This window comes from Anomaloglossus baeobatrachus, unplaced genomic scaffold (assembly GCF_048569485.1).
Source record: "Anomaloglossus baeobatrachus isolate aAnoBae1 unplaced genomic scaffold, aAnoBae1.hap1 Scaffold_2374, whole genome shotgun sequence".
Classification (NCBI taxonomy): domain Eukaryota; kingdom Metazoa; phylum Chordata; class Amphibia; order Anura; family Aromobatidae; genus Anomaloglossus; species Anomaloglossus baeobatrachus.
The window spans coordinates 30803-47784 of record NW_027442034.1 but is presented as its reverse complement, the minus strand read 5'-3'; the positions used below and the strand labels follow the sequence as shown (position 1 = coordinate 47784).

The 16982-nt window shown below is 43.6% G+C and overlaps 1 pseudogene; it reads left to right on the top strand.

Annotated features, from left to right (window-relative positions):
- The first annotated feature begins 2465 nt into the window (after nucleotides 1-2465).
- Nucleotides 2466-14321, top strand: LOC142261668 (uncharacterized; annotated as a pseudogene).
- Nucleotides 14322-16982: the final 2661 nt, after the last annotated feature.

Sequence of the window (16982 nt, the reverse complement as noted above, 5' to 3'; positions counted from 1 at the left end):
ATTATCTCGTCGCTTACTGCCATAGCGAACGGTATGCTGTCCCTCCTGCGCTGTCCTGTGGTGACCTTCCCTGGTGGCGGGAGCCGTCATATCTCACACCGCGGCCTTCACTTGTAAATGTGCAGGCAAGAGGCTCGTCACCTGCCGCCATCCCCGTACACACTCTGTTATTAACCTGTTGCTTGCTGCCATAGCGAACAGCATGCTGTCCCTCCTGCGCTGTCCTGTGGTGAGCGCTCCCTGGTGGCCGATAGCAGCCATATCTCATGCTCTGTCCCTGGTGAGCTGATGTGATGAGCTCCTCCGGTGGCTGGAAGCTGCAATACCGTCCCTGCTTCATAAGTGGTCCAAGAGCTGCTGTGAGAAATCGTTACAATCTCCAGACCGTGTGTGGGAGATCTTTACAATTCGGCCATTACAGTCTCTAGACCGTGTGTGGGAGCCAGGTACTTTACGGCCCATATTTTTAGTGGTTCTGTGTGTGAGTCAGGCACTCAGTGTGTCACTTTGATTCTTTGATTCTTTAGGCCTCCCTCACACACAGTGATTCTGGTACGGTATGTATATTGCGATATAGTTTTTATACCATACGTACCAGAATCACAGACATATATGCAGACCCATTATAATCAATGTGTCTGCGCACACATCAGTGATTTCTCACAGACTGTGTGTCCGTGCGGCGCACCCGCATGTCCATGTTTTCCGCACAGAGACATGTCTGGTTTTCTCCGGCAGCACTGATGTCACACGGACCACCCATTGATGTGATCTGTGTGACATGTACTGGAGAAAACACGTGCCTGTGAAATAAAATGATTTTCTATAGTCGCCTGACTCCAGCGCTGCTGTTTCTACCTCTGCTGTCTGTTACTTTCAGCCCGGCTACGGTAATTATTCTCATAAATATTAACTGCCACCGCGACCCATAAGTAATAGACAGCAGGGCCGGAGACCGCAGAGTGTGAGACATCAGCACCACGGATAGCAGGAGCGTGGACAGGAGTGCCTGATCTCCAAGTGTTACAGTATCACGGATACGGTAGCAGACGAAGATCACGTGTAGCAAAATCATGGCACACGGAGGGCCATATGCGTCTTTAACACGTCAGTGAAAAACGTCTGTTTTTGACAAAAAGAATTGGCACTCAACTCCGGATGCAAAGAAGGTGAATTTATATTCCCAAACACTGAATAGCACCAACGTTTTGGTCATTAACAGACCTTCCTCAGTGTGCAGAGGTGATTCAGTGAGAAGTATCCTAGAAGAGGGTGGTGCTTATCTTAACCTTGCGGTGTCCACCGCTGAAGTGAACCGTCTGTTAATGACCGAAACGTTTGTGCTATTCAGTGTTAGGGAATAAAAATTCACCTTCTTTGCATCCAGATTTGAGAGCCATGTTCTTTTTGTCATTGCTTATGGGATTGGATCCTACGGTACTTGTGCACCAGCTACAGAAGTGCCGGGTATTGTTTTTCTTTGTTGTTTTTGACTTACATGTGAAAGAGGCCTTAGGGGGTGTCTGCTTTTCTGCTGAAGGGTCTAAAGTACAAGAAATAAACATTGTTGGTATATTTTTAGCCCTAGACATGAGCACAAAAAGAAAGAGCTATTCCGTCGAGTACAAGAAAGGCAAAGAGAAGATGCTGAATATCCGATTGGTCCGAAAATGGCAAGCAGATTACGGTAACCTCAGTCAACAAGTGGACAACGGAAATGTTAAAAAGCGCAAGTGTGGGTCAGGTCGGCAAACATTATTTTCCGAGCTGGAAGACCTGATCTGTGAATGGGTTATTGACAGGAGAGCAAAGACTTTGGTTGTGAATAGGGCTCAGATTAAAGAATTTGCCCTTGCAATGGCACCACATTTCGAAATAGCCCCCGAAGAATTCAAAGCATCACAACACTGGCTGGATAGCTTCCTTCAGCGAAGTGAACTGTCTTTAAGAAGATCCACAACACTGTTTAGGCTGGAAGATGCTGAAATTATTAAACGTGCATTTGCATTCAAGTCCTTTATTGATGACACTGACTTCTCTAAATACAATCTATCCAACATGATTGCTATGGATGAAACGGCAGTGTTTATGGGCCAAGTATCTCAACCAGCAATTGAACAGCGGGTGCCTCCTCAGTGTACATTCCCTCCAGTGCTTACGAAAGTGCACGTGTTACCTGCATATTGGCAATTCGTCTGGATGGCATTAAAGTCCCACCTTTATTTATTTCTAAGGGCAAGAAGGATAAGATTGAACGTGTTTCAGGCATATTTATTCTTCAAACTGAAAAAACCTGGGCCACGCAAGCAATTATGAGGAAGTGGGTTGACTTAATACTGCCACATGTTATGCGAGGGAGCCATAGAGGTCTGCTAGTCTGGGATGCAGCCAGCACACACCGCGCGAAAGATATGAAGACATTTCTTCATGACAGAAACGTAGATCAGATAATGATTCCCGCAGGAATGACGGCATATCTCCAGACTCTGGATATTGCAGTAAACAAGCCATTCAAGGACAATTTGCGCGTGAAAATCAATGACTACATTGAAAACAGAATGGAGAGAAATCAGCGTGGAAACTTTGTGAAGCCTAAACTGCAAGAGGTTGTGACTTGGGTGAAAAATTCATGGGACAAAATCACTGACAGTTGCATTGCAAATGCACTACGAGCAGCGACCTGGACAAGAGGAGCTCATTTAAGGACAATGCTATTGCCAAACATGAGAGATTTAGGCAAATGATTCTGAAAGAAATGGAGTCACAAGAAATTCACCAAACAATTGAAAGTTTGGATTGTTATGATGATGTTCCAGAAGATGATGACATGACTGTCACTGAATAAATCTTGCATTGTGATGTTAAATATTGTGATCAATAAATGTGCCATAGATTGTTGTACATGGAAGTAATGGCAGTAAAACATTCTTGATAGGGTTCATGGTTTGTCTGGTTCTGCTGGTTTGTGATAACTACTGTACAGCATATAATAAAGTTTCAGGGTTTTTGTTCATCAATAATTGTGATTTTTTTCTTCATGGAAAAATAAGACATCCCCTGAATATAAGATCAGTGCATTTTTGGGAGCAAAAATTAATATAAGACAATGTCTTATTTTCGGGGAAACAGGGTATATAATCACATAGGACGACACAATGACCGCAACGTTTAGGAAATTGTTTGTTGTTTTCTAATTTTATTCTCTACTTTATCTAATAGAATACAGCAAATGTGTCAATGCCACTGATGAATAAATATCAAAAAGCAAATAAGAGGCAAAAATGTAACTTTTAATAAAATTATGTGAAAGACCTAATACATAGGCCAATGTAACCATAAGCAGACTGTTATCAGGATAACACGTGGAAACACAATCTATATATATTTATCTTTTTTTTGTTTTTTGTTTGTTTAGTTTGTTATATTTGTGGCATCCCTGAGAGGCTATCTCTTGTGTGGCGTGGTCTACGCCTTATATCCTGATAGCAGTCGGGGATGCTTATGGTTACATTGGCCTCGGTATTAGGTCTCTTTTATTAAAAGTTATGGTTTAGCCTCTTATTTGCTTTTTGATATCCACTTTATATAATGCGAGACATTCATACACTGCAAGCGACTCCCAGTGGGCCGAGCACCGAGCGCCAAGCAGCGAACACCGAGTACCAAGTATATCCGAGCACAGAGCACAGTGCTACTCCCTCCAGTGGTCACATTCATAAGGCACCCAAACTCCGAAAACTAATTCTGGGTTCACTACAAACACCGAACAATAATGTTCAGGATCGGTCATGTCTACTCCTGACCCCACACATAACCGTCCCCTCAACCAGAGTCCTGCATACACTGAGGAGCTGACCATGTGACCCTGACTCCTCCCCTCCATGTGACATCATCACAGGTCCTGTAAGCACAGAGCAGCCATATATCTAGTGTGCGGCTCTGCAGGTGGAGGTAGGTGCAGGGTATTATATATCTAGTGTGCGGCTCTGCAGGTGGAGGTAGGTGCAGGGTATTATATATCTAGTGTGCGGCTCTGCAGGTGGAGGTAGGTGCAGGGTATTATATATCTAGTGTGCGGCTCTGCAGGTGGAGGTAGGTGCAGGGTATTATATATCTAGTGTGCGGCTCTGCAGGTGGAGGTAGGTGCAGGGTATTATATATCTAGTGTGCGGCTCTGCAGGTGGAGGTAGGTGCAGGGTATTATATATCTAGTGTGCGGCTCTGCAGGTGGAGGTGTGTGGAGATTCCCCATTACTGGGGCAGGCGGCATTAACCCCTTCAGCTCTGAGACTTTCTTGGTGTTTTTCTCTCGCTGATTTCTATGAATTGTGAGGTTTTTGTTCCTTTTCCTCTGATAGATACAAACACCCCAACTATGAGAGGCCGGAAGTGAGGAAACCCGTCTGCCCTCAGTCCTCGGCCCCTTTCTGCCCTCAGTCCTCGGTCGCATTCTGCCCTCAGTCCTCGGCCCCTTTCTGTCCTCAGCACCTTTCTACCCTCAGTCATCGGCCCCTTTCTGCCCTCAGTCCTCGGCCCCTTTCTGCCCTCAGTCCTCGGCCCCTTTCTGCCCTCGGTCCTCGGCCCCTTTCTGCCCTCGGTCCTCGGCCCCTTTCTGTCCTCAGCACCTTTCTACCCTCAGTCATCGGCCCCTTTCTGCCCTCAGTCCTCGGCCCCTTTCTGCCCTCAGTCCTCGGCCCCTTTCTGCCCTCGGTCCTCGGCCCCTTTCTGCCCTCGGTCCTCGGCCCCTTTCTGTCCTCAGCACCTTTCTACCCTCAGTCATCGGCCCCTTTCTGCCCTCAGTCCTCGGCCCCTTTCTGCCCTCAGTCCTCGGCCCCTTTCTGCCCTCGGTCCTTGGCCCCTTTCTGCACTCGGACCTCGGCCCCTTTCTGCCCTCGGTCCTCGGCCCCTTTCTGCCCTCGGTCCTTGGCCCCTTTCTGCCCTCGGTCCTCGGCCCCTTTTTGCCCTCGGTCCTCGGCCCCTTTCTGCCCTCGGTCCTTGGCCCCTTTCTGCCCTCGGTCCTCGGCCCCTTTCTGCCCTCGGTCCTTGGCCCCTTTCTGCACTCGGTCCTCGGCCCCTTTCTGCCCTCGGTCCTCGGCCCCTTTCTGCCCTCGGTCCTTGGCCCCTTTCTGCCCTTGGTCCTCGGCCCCTTTTTGCCCCACATACCATAATATTCCCCCAGAATGTTCTCATTATATGTTTCCCCTTATTATCTCCAGTAATTGTATTATTACAGCGGATTCTTTATGATGTTACATCGTCATCTTCTCCCAATTCAGGTCCCTACAATATCGGATCCTCTCAGTGGAGATCTTCAATAGAAGAGAATCCTCCTGATTGCCCCGTGAAGGATGGATATGGACAGGGACAAGATGGCGGAGAAGATATTACACCTCACCCTAGAGATCCTCTTCCGGCTTACTGGAGAGGTGAGAGATTCTGATGACGTCACATTACATCATTCTTATCTATGGGAATAACAGATGGACAGAACTGGAGAGGTGAGGACTCTGGAAATGTCTGGAGTGAGATTTATTACTGTGTCTCTCCATAACCAGGATTACACAGTAGTGAAGAAGACCTCTAGTGAGCGCTGTCAGGCCCCTGTGTCTGAGGGATGGGGAAGACCCCTGAGCCCAATCACGGGGCCTCCACCTCACCCCCCGATACATGAGGACATCAATGACCAGAAGATCCTAGAACTCACCTACAAGATGATTGAGCTGCTGACTGGAGAGGTGACACTGCTGGGAATGCTGGGACATTATACAGTAACGCTATGAAGGGACCGGGGGTGACGGTATCATTGTGTGTGTTAGGTTCCTATAAGGTGTCAGGATGTCACCGTCTATTTCTCCATGGAGGAGTGGGAGTATTTAGAAGGACACAAAGATCTGTACAAGGACGTCATGATGGAGGTTCCCCAGCCCCTCACATCACCAGGTAATAGACAGGACTAAATACACACGACCTATAATTATCTGTATGTAAGGAATGAATTCAGTCCCTCTATGTGTCTCCTCCAGTTCTATCCAGTAAGAGGACAACACCAGAGAGATGTCCTCGTCCTCTTCTCCCACAGGACTGTAAACAAGAAGATCCCGATGTTCCTCAGGATGTGTTTCCTCCAGATCTATCCAGTAAGAGATATCTACTCATGTACTTTCTGCACTAATTTTGTGTTTACATTTTTAGGCTTTCTGCTCTGGGTTTTTTCAGCTGTATTTTCTTTGCTTCTGCTTCTTCTGCTGTTTGTTTCTAGTGCCTTTTCTATGTTGTTATGAAGGCAACTTAAAGACCTGCAGAGGGTTCATGAATACCGTTTCCCCGAAAAAAAACCCAAAACCCAAAATAAGCCATAGCATGATTTTATGGGATTTTTGGGGAATGCTTGAAATATAAGCCCTACTCATAAAAACCCTAGTTACAGTCAGGGCCAGCGGCGGGAGGAGTCAAACTGCGCAATTTCTCAAGAACTCCACTCTCTTAGGGTCCCCATCAGTTGTATTCTAATGTTGATTGTTTAAAAACCTTTAATGACCAAAGTCATGTGACATGATGTAACCAAAGGTCTCTTAATTGCAGGAGTCTAAAGAACAGGACACAGGCTGGCATTAGGGGAAAGGGAGAGCAAATTGGAATTGTGCGACTTTTGTAGGCTGACCAGAAGAAGGGTGTTAAGCTACTGCTTTTGGTTACAAAGCCTAAAGGGGGCTTTACACGCTACGATATCGTTAATGTTTTATCGTCTGGGTCACGTTGTTAGTGACGCACATATGGCGTCATTAACGATATCGCAGCGTGTGACACTTACCAGCGACCTTAAGCAACCTCAAAAATGGTGAAAATCGTTCACCATGGAGAGGTCGTCCCAAAACCAAAAATCGGTAATGGTTGATTATCGATGTGGTTCGTCGCTCGTGCGGCAGCACACTTCGCTGTGTGTGACACCGCAGGAGCGAGGAACGTCTCCTTACCTGCCGCCGGCCGCAATGCGGAAGGAAGGAGGTAGGCGGGATGTCACGTCCCACTCATCTCTGCCCCTCCGCTTTGATTGGCCGTCCGCTTAGTGACGTCGCGGTGACGTCACTGTGATGCCGAACATCCCTCCCCCTTGAGGGAGGGATTGTTCAGCAGTCACAGCGACGACGCCGACCAGATAATTGCGTGTGACGCTGCCGTAGCGATAATGTTCGCTGCGGCAGCGATCACACGAAATCGCATGCACGACAGGGGCGGGTGCTTGTGCGTATGATATCGCTAGCAATATCGTAGCGTGTAAAGCCCGCTTAAGGATAGGCATTCAATTTTACAGTCCAGTCCCTATTAAATATCCGGCATCTGTCTGTAACTATTACACTGTGTGCAGAATTATTAGGCAAATGAGTATTTTGATCACATGATACTTTTTATACACGTTGTCCTACTCCAAGCTGTATAGGTTGAGAGCCAACTACCAGTTAAGTAAATCAGGTGATGTGCATCTCTGTAATGAGGAGGGGTCTGGTGTAATGACATCAACACCCTATATAATGTGTGCTTACTTATTCTGCAACTTCCTTTCCTTTGGCAAAATGGGTCAGAAGAGAGATTTGACGGGCTCTGAAATGTCCAAAATTGTGAGATGTCTTGCAGAGGGATGCAGCAGTCTTGAAATTGCCAAACTTTTGAAGTGCGATCACCGAACAATCAAGTGTTTCATGGCAAATAGCTAACAAGGTCGCAAGAAGCGTGTTGGGCAAAAAAGGCGCAAAATAACTGCCCATGAATTGAGGAAAATCGAGCATGAAGCTGCCATGATGCCATTTGCCACCAGTTTGGCCATATTTCAGAGCTGCAGCGTTACTGGAGTATCAAAAAGCACAAGGTGTGCCATACTCAGGGACATGGCCAAGGTAAGGAAGGCTGAAAAACGACCACTTTTGAACAAGAAGCATAAGATAAAACGTCAAGACTGGGAAATATCTTCAGACTGATTTTTCAAAGGTTTTATGGACTGATGAAATAAGAGTGACTCTTGATGGGCCAGAGGTGGATAAGTAAAGGGGAGAGAGCTCCACTCCGACTCAGATGCCAGCAAGGTGGAGGTGGGGTACTGGTATGGGCTGGTATCATCAAAGATGAACTTGTGGGACCTTTTTGGGTTGAGGATGGAGTGAAGTTCAACTCCCAGACCTACTGCCAGTTTCTGGAAGACAACTTCTTCAAGCAGAGGTACAGGATTAAGTCGGTATCTTTTCAAGAAAAACATGATTTTCATGCAGTACAATGCTCCATCACATGCATCAAACTACTCCACGGTGTGGCTGGCCAGTAAAGGTCTAAAAGATGAAAAAATAATAACATGGCCACTTTGTTCACCTGATCTGAACCCCATAGAGAACCTGTGGTCCCTCATAAAATGTGAGATCTACAGGGAGGGAAAATGGTACACCTCTCAGAACAGTGTCTGGAGGCTGTGGTGACTGCTGCACGCACTGTTGATCGAAAACAGATCAAGCAACTGACAAAATCTATGGATGGTAGGCTGTTGAGTGTCATCATAAGAAAGGTGGCTAAATTGGTCACTAATATTTTTGGGTTTTGTTTTTGCATGTCAGAAATGTTTATTTCTAAATTTTGTGCAGTTATATTATTTGTTATTGGTTTACCTTGTGAAAATAAACAAGTGAGATGGGAATAGATTTGGTTTTTATTAAGTTGCCTAATAATTCTGCACAGTAATAGTTACCTGCACAAACAGATATCCTCCTAAGATAGCCAAATCTAAAAAAAACCACTCCAACTTCCAAAAATATTAAGCTTTCATATTTGAGTCTTTTGAGTTGATTGAAAACATAGTTGTTGATCAATAATAAAAAAACCTCTAAAATACAATTTGACTAATAATTCTGCACACGGTGTATATTAGTCTTCGAAAAAAATCTCTTTAAATTGTCTATGCTGTGGATCAATGTTACAAGGAGATTTTTGCAGGTTTTGCCAACTGTCATAGTGGTGTCAGGATCTGTGGAAATTATAGATTCTAGTACTCAACATGTTAACTGCTCTCAAGTCCATGAGCAGTGTAGGGAGACACAGGCGTTGAACCACAAGTTTGGGCAATCTAGCAAGAGTTATTCTCTGGTAGGCTTCTTGTTAATGTCTTTGATCACATGCTGTAGAGGAGAAAGTATCATTTGCTCCCCTTCTGTATATGCTGGATGTGCTGTTTCATTAATGCCAGCTATAATTTACCTATACTATCTGGTGAGGTGTTGTGATCCAGACTTACAGATAGTTGTTGTGCATTATTGCTGTGAGCTGTTGTTGTTCTCTTTTTATCGCTGCCTTCCTGCTCTTGCTTTTCTCTTTAGTCTCTCACTGTTTATTTTTGTGAGTTTGCAATATGTCCTGTCTGTCTTAATCTGTGTTTCCATCATACTACTGCCCCTTCCCTCCCCAGGGGGATAACAGATTTGATCTGGTCAGGAGAATAGTAAGGTATGGGACTCTGGCATCTCCATCATCAGGGGTAATCCACAGGTTAGGAATAGCTTAGGGTCCCCTAGGGTGAGGGACAGTATAGGAGCCTCCTGTCCCTCCTTATCCTGCAAACACATTGTGACAATCAATCAGATTATTTACTGTAGCACATTCCAGAGAACTGGTGCTAAGAATGGGAGATCTACATTAACAAAGATGTAACTCTTAAGGCTGCTTTACACACAACGACATCGCTAGTGATCTCGTTAGCGATTTGACACCCCAGATCGTTGTTATGATTTGCCGAGATCTAACATAGGTCGTTTAGTAGCGTTCACATGTACACATCTCACAAACAACGCTACATCGTTCAGCGATATATTGTTTGACCAAGGCGGTCATGTGGATGTTATTCGTCATTGGCAGGGTGTCAAACGTAGCAATATGTCTACTGCGTTCCAAACGACAAACAATATTTTGAAACTGAATGATGTGTCAACGATCAACGTTTTTTTTTACCCTATTTGCAATCATTCGGAGTTGCACGTAGGTGTCACACGCAACGATGTCGCTAACGATGACGAAAGTGCGTCACAAACTGTAAAGCGGGCTTTACACGAGATGATAGATTGTGCGATGTGTCGTTGGGGTCACGGTTTTCGTGACGCACATCCGGCATACCGCACGACGTCGTCTCGTGTGACACCTCCTAGCGACGCAGTATCACTCACAAATCGTGAGTCGTGTACTCGTCGCTAGGTTTCATAAAATTGTTTAATTAAAATGGCGGCGGTTGTTAATCGTTTCCGTGGGATCACACGTTGCTCCGTGTGACACCACGGGAACGATGAACAGCAGCTATACCTGCGTCCCGCGGCACCCGACGGCTTAATGGAAGGAAAGAGGTGGGCGGGATATTTACATCCCGCTCATCTCCGCCCCTCCGCTTCTATTGGCCGGCTGCCGTGTGACGTTGTTGTGACGCCGAACGTCCCTCCCACTCCAGGAAGTGGACGTTCGTCGCCCACAGCGAGGTCGTCCAGAAGGTAAGTACGTGTGACGGGGGTTAAACGAGTTTGTGCGCCACGGGCAACTAATTGCCCGTGACACAAAAACGACGGGGACGGGTACGATCGATTGTGCTATTGCACAATCTATCGTCTCGTGTAAAACAGGCTTAATCCCGACGCCATATCGTCAGATAAAACGAAGCGTGTAAAGTGGCCTTAAGATGTCGAAATTGGACAACACAATCAGAATACATTATTTCCTAATTTAATTTATGAGGTTCTTGTTTAAAAAAGTAAATGTACTTTCAAGATAATATCTTTAAAAAATAATAACATTGTGTTTATTTTTAGCCGATGACTGTATTGGGAGTTCAGATGGAAATCTTATATCTTCAGAATTTATAACAGATGATGAAAGTATCACACATGATACATATGAAGAGCATGCTGCTGTCCCAGATCTACCTCCAGTCCTTCTTCGGAAAGCTTTATCATCAGATCTTTTCAAACAAGTCCAAAGTTCCGATTTATCACAGAATTGTCAGCAAAAGAAAACTTACGGAAGGGATGTGGAACATGAAATGGCTCATTCAAAGGAAAAACCATTTTCATGTTCAAAATGTGGGAAATGTTTTACCAAGAAATCACATCTTGTTAACCTTCAAAAAGTTCAGACACATGAAAATCCGTTTTCATCTCCTCAATGTGAGAAATGTTTTGCTCGAAAATCAAACCTTATTGATTATCAAAAATATCAGACTGGGAAGAAGCTATTTTCATGTTCAGAGTGTGGGAATTGTTTTAATTGGAAATCAGAACTTGTCCGGCATCAAAGATTTCACACAGGGGAGAAGCCATTTTCATGTTCAGAATGTGGGAAATGTTTCAACCAGAAATCAGATCTTGTTAGGCATCAAAGATCTCACACAGGGGAGAAGCTATTTTCATGTTCAGAGTGTGGGAAAGATTTTAGTCAGAAATCAAACCTTGTTTTGCATCAGAAAATTCACACACGTGAAAAGCCATTTTCATGTTCAGAGTGTGGGAAATGTTTCAACCAGAAATCAAATCTTGTTATGCATCAAAGATCTCACACAGGTGAGAAACCATTTTCATGTTCAGAGTGTGGGAAAGGTTTTAGTCAGAAATCAGACCTTGTTAGACATCAGGAAATTCACACACGGGAGAAGCCATTTTCATGTTCAGAGAGTGGGAAATGTTTCAACCAGAAATCAGATCTTGTTATGCATCAAAGATCTCACACAGGTGAGAAACCATTTTCATGTTCAGAGTGTGGGAAAGGTTTTAGTCGTAAATCAGACCTTGTTAGACATCAGAAAATTCACACACGGGAGAAGCCATTTTCATGATCAGAGTGTGGGAAATGTTTCAACCAGAAATCAAATGTTGTTATGCATCAAAGATCTCACACAGGGGAGAAGCCATTTTCATGTTCAGAATGTGGGAAATGTTTTATTTGGAAATCAGAACTTGTTATGCATCAAAGATCTCACACAGGGGAGAAACCATTTTCATGTTCAGAGTGTGGGAAAGGTTTTAGTCAGAAATCAAACCTTGTTTCGCATCAGAAAATTCACACACGGGAGAAGCCATTTTCATGTTCAGAATGTGGGAAATGTTTTATTCGGAAATCAGAATTTGTTGGGCATCAAAGATTTCACACACGGGACAAGCCATTTTCATGTTCAGAGTGTGGAAAATGTTTTATTCAGAAATCAGACCTTGTTAGACATCACAAAATTCACATAGGGGAGAAGCCTGTGTGAAAAGGCTCCACCGTGAGTGGTTCTAACCACACAAGGGGTTTCACCAACAGTAGATATAAGATATATAGGTTTCAGCAATTCAGTAGCATTAGATCACATTCTGCTGATCCTAGTGTGTCTTCTCCACTGCTAGCCAGTGTTGGAGACAATAGTTCACAAAACATTGTCCAAGCGACCCCTCCTGTATGGACCACTACCCCCATACAGTCCTTGAGAAATACTCATCTCTTCCTTCTTCTATTGAGGTTATTAAAGTACACATTTCTTCTATTGCTCTTATAACTACTAGAACAACACTTATGGGGGCAAATACTCTGTCCTTAGATGTTAATAAGGTTTTTGATACCAATACAGACAAATTGAACACTGATACACAACAGGATTTGGCTATAATTCAGACGCAAGTTGATAAATTGAGGAAAGAGAGATCTCTGGTTTCTTTGATGGCAGCTAATTCCTTTGAGGAGATTGGAATAGTTGACTCTGTATCTAAAAGAAGTACCGTCACACATAACGAGATCGCTAGCGAGATCGCAGCTGAGTCACGGTTTCCGTGACGCATTAGCGATCCCGTTAGCGATCTTGTTATGTGTGACACCTACCAGCGATCAGGCCCCTGCTGTGAGATCTCTAGTCGTTACAGAATGGTCCAGGCCATTTTCTTCAAAGGCGATGTCCTGCTGGGCAGGACACATCGCTGTGTTTGACACTGTGACAGGGTCACAGTGACTGCTGAGATCGTTATACAGGTCGCTACTGCGACCTGTATTGTTCCTGCATCGCTGGTAAGATCTGACTGTGTGACATCTCACCTGCGACCTCCCAGCGACTTACCTGCGATCCCTATCAGGTCGCATCGTTTTTCGGGATCGCTGGGAAGTCGTTGTGTGTGACTGGGCCTTAACCCTCTGGCATCTGATACATATATCAACCCTCTAGTATCTAATACATGTAACAATACTTCATTTGATTTGCTTGATCTCACCATTCATGATAATATATAGGATTTTACTGCAACCCCTGGTTCATCCTCTACACTACCTGATCATAATAAACTTATCACTATTGATAATTCCACTTATGCTGCAACATTAGTGCTTTTTTTACCCAAGGCCATCCCCGGTCAGAACAATGTGATAATCAATTATCTAACTCCAAAGTCGGTAAAAAGAAAAAGCGTTACAGAGGGACCAGAACTGGAGCCAAAACAAAGCAAAAAAGGGAAAAAAGTTTATCTGCTGGATGCTGAAATAAGAGAAATAATATATTTCATCTTTCAGATTATACACCTACTACTGCTGAAATTTCTTTACTTAATAAGGGCCTTTCTTTTTGTCCCACTTTTAATATAAAACAATTTGATTTATTTACCGATCTACAGACATTTATTAGAAAATTGACTCTGCAGAGACACTATACCATTATGGCGGGTAGGGCGACATCCAATAGTGCACCTTTAGGTGATTTGGTCACCGATCAATTCTTACACTCTGACCTTAGAAGGACCTCTAATTTTTATCCAACGGAAAGTAAAGGACACAATTTACACACATTATGTGAAATGGTGCTTCAGGATTTCAACCTGTTAAAAAGCCAATGCGGAAATATTCCTTATAACTTATCCAGATCTGAAAAGAGGGCATTAAGCTCTCTAAAAGGGAATAATAATATCATCAGACCAGCGGATAAAGGGGGGGGAGATGTCCTACAGAATAAATCAGACTATATAGCAGAGGCTTTCAGAATCCTATCTGATCCCACAAATTACCGGCGGGCGACACAAAAGGATTATCAACTAGCCGTTTTACAATATAACAACATAATTAAAGGAGCCATTGCCTCTAATATTTTAAGACCGAGAAAAATTCCTCACAGTAGTTAACCCTGCTATGGCATTTTTCTACCATCTGCCAACAATACACAAAGATTTATCCAAACCCCCGGGTCGTCCGATAATCTCAGGGATCGGTTCCTTAACATCCAATTTAGCGTCATACATCGACTTTATAATGCACCCCCATGTTAATAGAATGGACAGTTATCTAAGGGATTCTACCCAACTTACAGGCTTGGTTAATGACATTCCATGGAAAGATTCTTTTGTTTTCATCTCCATGGATGTCTCTGTCTCTATTCTAATATTCCCCACAATTTGGGTTTATTATGTTTTGATTTTTTTCTGGAAACAGATGACAGGATTCCTCCAATACAGAAATTTTTTATTTTGTAAGGCATGTCATTCATTCTAAATAATAATTTCTTCACATTCATTGATAACATGTACCAACAGACACTCGGGACCGCAATGGACTCGAAGGTGGCACCTACGTATGCAAATTTGTTTATGGCCACCTTCGAGTTTATTTTTATCTTTAACAATGATTTATCAGGTCTCATTGTGCTATATAAATGGTACATTGATGACCTTTTTATTATTTGGGACAACTCTGCCAGTAATATCAATAGTTTCATGTCTGCAACAGATAACAACAACTGGGGCCTAACATTTTCACCAATCTTGAGCAATACTAGTGTAGACTTCCTAGATCTTACCATTTTTCACAATGGGAATCGCATTCTGACCAAGACGTTTTTTAAAAAGGTCGATGCTAACCGTTATGTTCACTATAATAGTGGGCACTACTATAAATGGATGCGCAACATACCATCCAATCAGTTTAAGCGAATAAAAAAAAATTGTACCCTGCATGCTGATTTTGTGAAGCAGTCTAAAGCCTAGGTCACATGTAGCGACGCAGCAGCGATCACGACTACGATCTGACCTTATCAGGATTGCTGCTGCGTCGTTACATGGTCACTGGTGAGCTGTCAAACAGGCAGATCTCACCAGTAACCAGCCCCCAGCCAGCAGCGACGCGTGGAAGCGATGCTGCGCTTGGTAACTAAGGTAAATATCGGGCAACCAAGCAAAGTGCTTCACTTGGTTACCCGATATTTACCTTGGCTACCAGCACACACCGCTTAGCGCTGGCTCCCTGCACTCGTAGCCAGAGTACACATCGGATTAATAAGCAAACCGATTTGCTTATAGTTACCCGATGTGTGCCTTGGCTACATGTGCAGGGAGCTGGCTTTAAGAAGCTGCGGAAGCTGGTAACCAAGGTAAATATCGGGTAACCAAGAAAAGCCTTTGCTTGGTTACCCGATATTTACCTTGGTTACCAGCGTCCGCAGAAGCCGGCTCCCTGCACATTCAGTTCGTTGCTTTCTCGCTGTCACACACAGCGATGTGTGCTTCACAGCGGGAGAGCAACAACCAAAAAATGATCCAGGACATTCAGCAACAATCAGCAACCTCACAGCAGGAGCCAGGTTGTTGCTGGATGTCACACACAGCGACATCGCTAGCAAAGTCGCTGCTACGTCACAGAAAATGGTGACTTAGCAGCGACGTCGTCGTCGCTGTCGTTGTGTGTGACATGACCATAAGATCCTTTCTGAGAGGTTTTTGGACAAGCAATATCCCAAAAGGCTAATCAAGTAAGCTTTTGTTGATTCTAGCAAATTGAATCAGGGAGATTTAATTATATACAAAACTGTCTGATTGTGATTATTCCCACAGTACCAATTTTGTCACTACATATTGTTCTGACAGCATAAAAATAAGGAACATTCTACAAAAACGCTGGAGCATTTTGACTAATGACCCAATATTGGGTAAAATGCTTCCCAGGTTTCCTGCACTTACGTTTAGAAGAGCACCAACACTTCACAATCTTTTGGCCCCCAGCCGGTTAAAGGTTGGGGGTGACAGGAGTGGAGCGGTTATTAGAACAAGGGGATCGTACAAATATATGACACCGCGATGCATGTGCTGAAAATCCATTTGTCACAACAGGAATACTTTTTGTTCGCCTGTTGATACATCTGTAGGGTTATCCAATTAAACAACACCTCAATTGCTAATTGAGTTTTGTGATCTACCTGATAGACTGTGAATGTAGTAAACAGTATATAGGTCGGACGACACAACCCCTGCATCGGAGGATTAATTCTCATAGGCACAATATTGCCAAAGGGTTTTTGCTCCATGGACTCTCGAGGCATTGTACTCTGGTTCACAATAAGATAGTAAAGCTCAGTTTTACCCAAAATGAGCAAATCCCAGTGGAAGCTCCTAACCGTATTCAGACTTTGAATCGGAAGGAAACTTTCTGGATCCATAAATTGAAGACTTTGAATCCATTGGGTCTGAATGAAGTCACGGATATTTTTAAATAATTATTTTTAACTAGTTAATATATGTAAGTCCATTATCTATTCTCCATGTGGAAATCTAATAGTGTTTCTTGTCCCTCCCCCGCCCTGGACTGAATGCTGGATTCTATTGTTACATCTTTTAACTTTTTAATGATTAATCATTGCATGATATTAAACTATTAGATATATGGATATTTTTACCAACCAATTTAATAAATACATAGATACTATTTATTTTTTATACTATTACCTTTTATTAGACTTAATAGTATCCATTCTGTCTCGTTGAGGGTGGATACTACTATTTGTTTTAGTTTTATTGTATATGATTTTGCATTCTCTTCATCAGTAGATAATCATATATGAGATTTATCCCTTTTAAATGCACGCAATTGTGTGCACAACTCACTCCACAAGCTGCCCCTTTAAATATTAATACAACAGTTTTGATGCATTCAATGATCATCCTGCCTTACTACTTATGGATTAATGATGGATGGAT